Source organism: Triticum urartu, chromosome 1A (genome assembly GCF_056163025.1).
Source record: "Triticum urartu cultivar PI428250 chromosome 1A, HENAU_Tu73, whole genome shotgun sequence".
NCBI classification, from domain to species: Eukaryota; Viridiplantae; Streptophyta; class Magnoliopsida; order Poales; family Poaceae; genus Triticum; species Triticum urartu.
In genome coordinates, this window is record NC_141873.1 from 413303992 (window position 1) to 413309623 (window position 5632).

The window sequence follows — 5632 nt, forward strand, 5'->3', positions numbered from 1 at the left end:
TGCTTCTTGGAGGGGTCATCCTACGTTGTTCCATCGCCATTGCCTTCTTTTGGGGTGTCCACCATGTATATATCATACAACGAGGTGGCTTTCCAGTGCCCTATAGGCGCTGGTTCTTGATCGTCTCCTGCATCGGCGTCCATACCGTCGATGTCTTCGGAGTCGAAGTCGAGCATGTCGGTTAAATCATCGATAGTGGCTACGAAGTGGGTGGTGGGTGGGCTTTGAATTTCTTCATCATCCACATCCCAACCTTGCCGACCATAGTCCGGCCAGGGCTCTCCTGACAAAGAGAGAGACTTTAGTGACTTCAGAATATCGCCGAAGGGCGAGTGCTAAAAGATGTCCGTGGCGGTGAACTCCATGATCGGCGCCCAATCAGGTTCGATCGATCGGGGTGCGGAGGGCTCGGAGTCTGGAGAGGAGTCCGGCTCCTTGGAGTCACAGGCTTCGCAGAGAACAGGGCTGGTGTTCGGCTCGATCGCCATAGAAATTGCAGCCCCCGAGGAGGTGTCTAACCACCCATCCTCGGTTGGTGTGATCGGCTCCGAGCTAGGGGTCGCAGCGGACACAGGTGCGGCCTCCAGGGCACTGTTCGGCGGCAGAGCTAAATCATGCCCATCGTGATAGTGCGGCGCACTCGGCTGTGGCTCGCGGATGTCGGCCGTGTAGTTCAAACTTCCAAATCTGACCTGATGGCCAGGGGCGTAGCTTTCGATCTGCTCCAGATGACCAAGCGAATTGGCCCGCAGTGCAAAGCCACCGAAGACGAAGATCTGTCCGGGGAGAAAAGTCTCACCCTGGATCGCATCACTGTTGATGATCGGAGAAGCCATCGGGCCTAAAAGCGACAACACAGAGGAACTCTCAATGAAAGCACCAATGTCAGTGTCAAAATCGGCGGATCTCGGGTAGGGAGTCCCGAACTGTGCTTCTAGGTCGGATGTTACAGGAGGCAGGGGACACGATGTTTTACCCAGGTTCGGGCCCTATTGATGGAGGTAAAACCCTATGTCCTGCTTGATTAATATTAATGATATGGGTAGTACAAGAGTAGATCTACCACGAGATCAGAGAGGCTAAACCCTAGAAGCTAGCCTATGGTATGATTGTTGTTCGTCCTACGGACTAAAACTCCCCGGCTTATATAGACACCGGAGAGGGCTAGGGTTACACAGAGTCGGTTACAATGGTAGGAGATCTACATATCCGTATCGCCAAGCTTGCCTTCCACGCCAAGCTTGCCTTCCGGACACGGGACAAAGTCTTCAATCTTGTATCTTCATAGTCTAGGAGTCCAGCCGAAGGTATAGTCCGGCCATCCGGACACCCCCTAATCCAGGACTCCCTCAGCAGCATAGAGGAACCACATCGTGACGACGTGGATGGGTTTATTGATACCATTATTGTAGGGGAAAGGAGGAAGGTTTCCGACGCACGAATTACTAGCATACACTTCTTGTTCTACGTTACTTTGCTATATTTGCTAGTAGATGCTTAATTGGGCGCAGAAACTATGGAAACTTGAGTGCCCCTGATATTGTTATTTTGTGCCATGCCTTATTTCGTGATGACACATTCAGTATGGGCGCTATTATTGCAAAGCGGTTAAATCTTAACCGTACTAAGGGCCCCGTCCTTGGAGGCATCTTCGCCTCGCGCCTCGCTTGACACTTTAACATACCTATTAGGCATTATGAGAAGGAAGAGAAGTTGCTGCCTCCTGTTTATTTAGGTTATAAGAGTACGGTAGCACATGATTTTATTGTTAAGAATAGGGAAAAGGCGCTTAAGTACAAATTAATATTTGGTAAAAATCATCCTGAGACTATTACCTTGCCTACTCCTTCCTTGTTTGATTTATCTGCAGGCAAGTACCTTGTTTCGTTGGAGGCCATTCATGCCTACCGGAACCCTACATCAGCTACAGAGCCAGAGTCGGAACCACAATTTGATCCTCCATGACAGTCTGATTACCAGTGGGTCCGGAGGTGATTGCCAACCAGTGGCAATCCGAGGCTTCTTCACAGTACGAGCCCAACTATTACTTTGGATATCCGACAGGCCAGCCGTGGCCATATACCAACTTAGGCCAAAAGCCTAAGCTTGGGGGAGTACGTATTTCTCACCGACATTACATTCATGTTCACACACTCATTGCTACCTGTCGGTGCTCATACTTTTTCGCTGTATCATCCATGCTAGTTTATTTTCCTTTTTTATGCTTTCTTCTTGTGTGTTTAATAAACCTTAAGAAAAACAAAAAATAATTAGTTGTAGCTTTGAATTAGTTTAATTTCCATACTTGTAGTAGTAATTAAAAAGAAAACCCAAAAATATTTCTCGTTCTTCTTTTGCTTGTTGGGAGCTTTCCCGAGTAAATAGTTTTATTTCTTTTCTTTCCTTTGGGGGTCGAGAGGAGAAGACCATTATTAAAATGTTAAAGCGGCACTTATATGCTTTATCGTTGATCTGATAAAGAGCCCATATTACCTTGTCTTCTCTCTTGAATTGAATGCTTGCAGATTCCAGCTTAGTCCAATGCACATGCACTATTATTATTATCCACACTATTCGGTCCTGCAAGTGAAAGGCAATAATGATTATTATATGATGAATTTATTGAGATGAGAAAAGATGGTATGAACTCAACCTCTCTTGTTTTTGTAAATATGGTTAGTTCATCGTTCCTGATTCAGCCTATTATGAATAAACATGTTTGCAATGACAATTAGAGATTATAGTTGCTTATGCCATGCTTAATTAGCTAGGAGCTTATAATGGTTTACCTTGCGTGCCAACATGCTATTAAAATGGTTGTGATGTGGTATGATAGGGTGGTATCCTCTTTTGAATGATTCGAGTGGCTTGACTTGGCACATGTTCATGCATGTAGTTGAAACAAAGTCAACATGGCCTCTACGATATTTATGTTCATGGTGCATTATATCCTACTCATGCTTGCATTCGGTGTTGATTAATTTTAATGCATGTTCATGACTGTTGTCGCTCTCTAGCTAGTCACTTCTGAGTCTTTTGCTAGCCTTCACTTGTACTAAGCAGGAATACTGCTTGTGCATCCAATTCCATAAACCCCAAAGTTATTCCATATGGGTCCACCATACCTACCTATATACGGTATCTACCTGTCGTTCCAAGTAAACTTGTATGTGCCAAACTCTAAACCTTCAAATAAAAATTCTGTTTTGTATGCTCAAATAGCTCATGTATCAACTAGGGCTGTCCGTATCTTCCATGTTAGGAGGGTAATCCTCAAGAGGAGTGGACTACGCTCCTCACTCACGAGAAAATGGCTGGTCACCAGGATTCCTAGTCCCATGCTTTATGAAAACCAAATCAAAATATTGCAAACAAAACTCCCCTGGGACTATTGTTAGTTGGAGGCACTCGTTGTTTCAAGCAAGCCATGGATTGATGCTTGCTGGTGGAGGGGGGGTATAAACTTTACCATTATGTTTAGGAACCGCCTATAATGTGTGCAGCATGGAAGATATCACCGTCTCTCGGTTGTTATGTTGACAATGAAAGTATACCGCTCAAAATATTATTCATATCTATTTCAAAACCGAGCTCTGGCGCCTCTACAAATCCCTGCCTCCCTCTGCGAAGGGCCTACCTAATTACTTTTATGTTGAGTCATTATCCTCTTATTAAAAAGCACCAACTAGAGCACCGCTGTCATTTGCATTCATTACTGTTAGTTTACATTGAGTATGACTTGACTGGATCTCTTTTACCATGAATTACAATGTCTAGTCTGTCCTTTATCTTTAAAGGTGCTCTGCATTTATGTTTTGTGGTCTCAGAAAGGGCTAGCGAGATACCATCTTGTTATATCATATCATGATTGTTTTGAGAAAGTGTTGTCATCCGAGATTTATTATTATTGCTCGCTAGTTGATTATGCCATTGATATGAGTAAACATGAGACCTAAATGTTCTTGTGAATATGGTTAGTTCATAATCTTTGCTGAAAACTTGAATGCTGGCTTTACATATTTACAACAACAAGAGCAAACAGAGTTTGTAAAAGTTTTTCTTTATCACTTGCAGTTTATCAACTGAATTGCTTGAGGACAAGCAAAGATTTAAGCTTGGGGGAGTTGATACGTCTCCGTCGTATCTACTTTTCCAAACACTCTTGCCCTTGTTTTGGACTCTAACTTGCATGATTTGAATGGAACTAACCCGGACTGACGCTGTTTCCAGTAGAATTGCCATGGTGTTATTTTTGTGCAGAAATAAAAGTTCTCGAAATGACCTGAAAATCAATGGAGAATTATTTTGGAATATATAAAAAATAATGGAATGAAGATCCACGTCAGGGGCCCCTCCAACTGTCCACGAGGGTGGGGGCGCGCCCTAACCCCCTGCGCGCCCCCTGCCTCGTGGGACCCCTGACGCTCCACCGACCTCAACCCTGATTCCATATATTCACTTTCAGGGAGAAAAAAAACCAGCGAGAAGGATTCATCATGTTTTACGATACGGAGCCGCCGCCAAGCCCTAAACTCTCTCGGGAGGGCTGATCTTGAGTCCGTTCGGGGCTCCGGAGAGGGGAATCCGTCACCATCATCATCATCAACCATCCTCCATCACCAATTACATGATGCTCACCGCCGTGCATGAGTAATTCCATCGTAGGCTTGCTGGACGGTGATGGGTTGGATGAGATTTATCATGTAATCGAGTTAGTTTTGTTAGGGTTTGATCCCTAGCATCCACTATGTTATGAGATTGATGTTGCTATGACTTTGCTATGCTTAATGATTTTCACTAGGGCCTGAGTGCCATGATTTCAGATCTGAACCTAATGTTTTCATCAATATATGAGAGTTCTTGATCCTATCTTGCAAGTCTATAGTCACCTACTATGTGTTATGATCGGGCAACCCCGAAGTGACAATAGTCAGGACCACTCCCGGCGATGACCATAGTTTGAGGAGTTCATGTATTCACTATGTGTTAATGCTTTGTTCGGGTACTATATTAAAAGGAGGTCTTAATATCCCTTCGTTTCCGCTAGGCCCCCGCTGCCACGGGAGGGTAGGACCAAAGATGTCATGCAAGTTCTTTTCCATAAGCACGTATGACTATATTCGGAATACATGCCTACATTACATAGATGAATTGGAGCTAGTTCTGAGTCACCCTAGGTTATGACTGTTACATGATCGATCGCATCTGGTATAATGCTCCATCACCGGTCCATTGCCTACGAGCTTTCTATATATTGTTCTTTGCTTATTTACTTTTCTGTTGCTATTGTTATCATCACTACAAAATACCAAAAATATTACTTTTGTTACCGTTACCTTTTACCACCATTACCACTACTATCATATTACTTTGCTACTAAACACTTTGCTGCAGATATTAAGTTTCCAGGTGTGGTTGAATTGACAAATCAGCTGCTAATACTTGAGAATATTCTTTGGCTCCCCTTGTGTCGAATCAATAAATTTGGGTTGAATACTCTACCCTCGAAAAATGTTGTGATCCCCTATACTTGTAGGTTATCACGCCTCTGCTATGACATGTGTGCGTACTACATCGACCAGTATGTACGTACACGTTCGCGACCAAAATGACAAAGCTACGTACGCTTCGA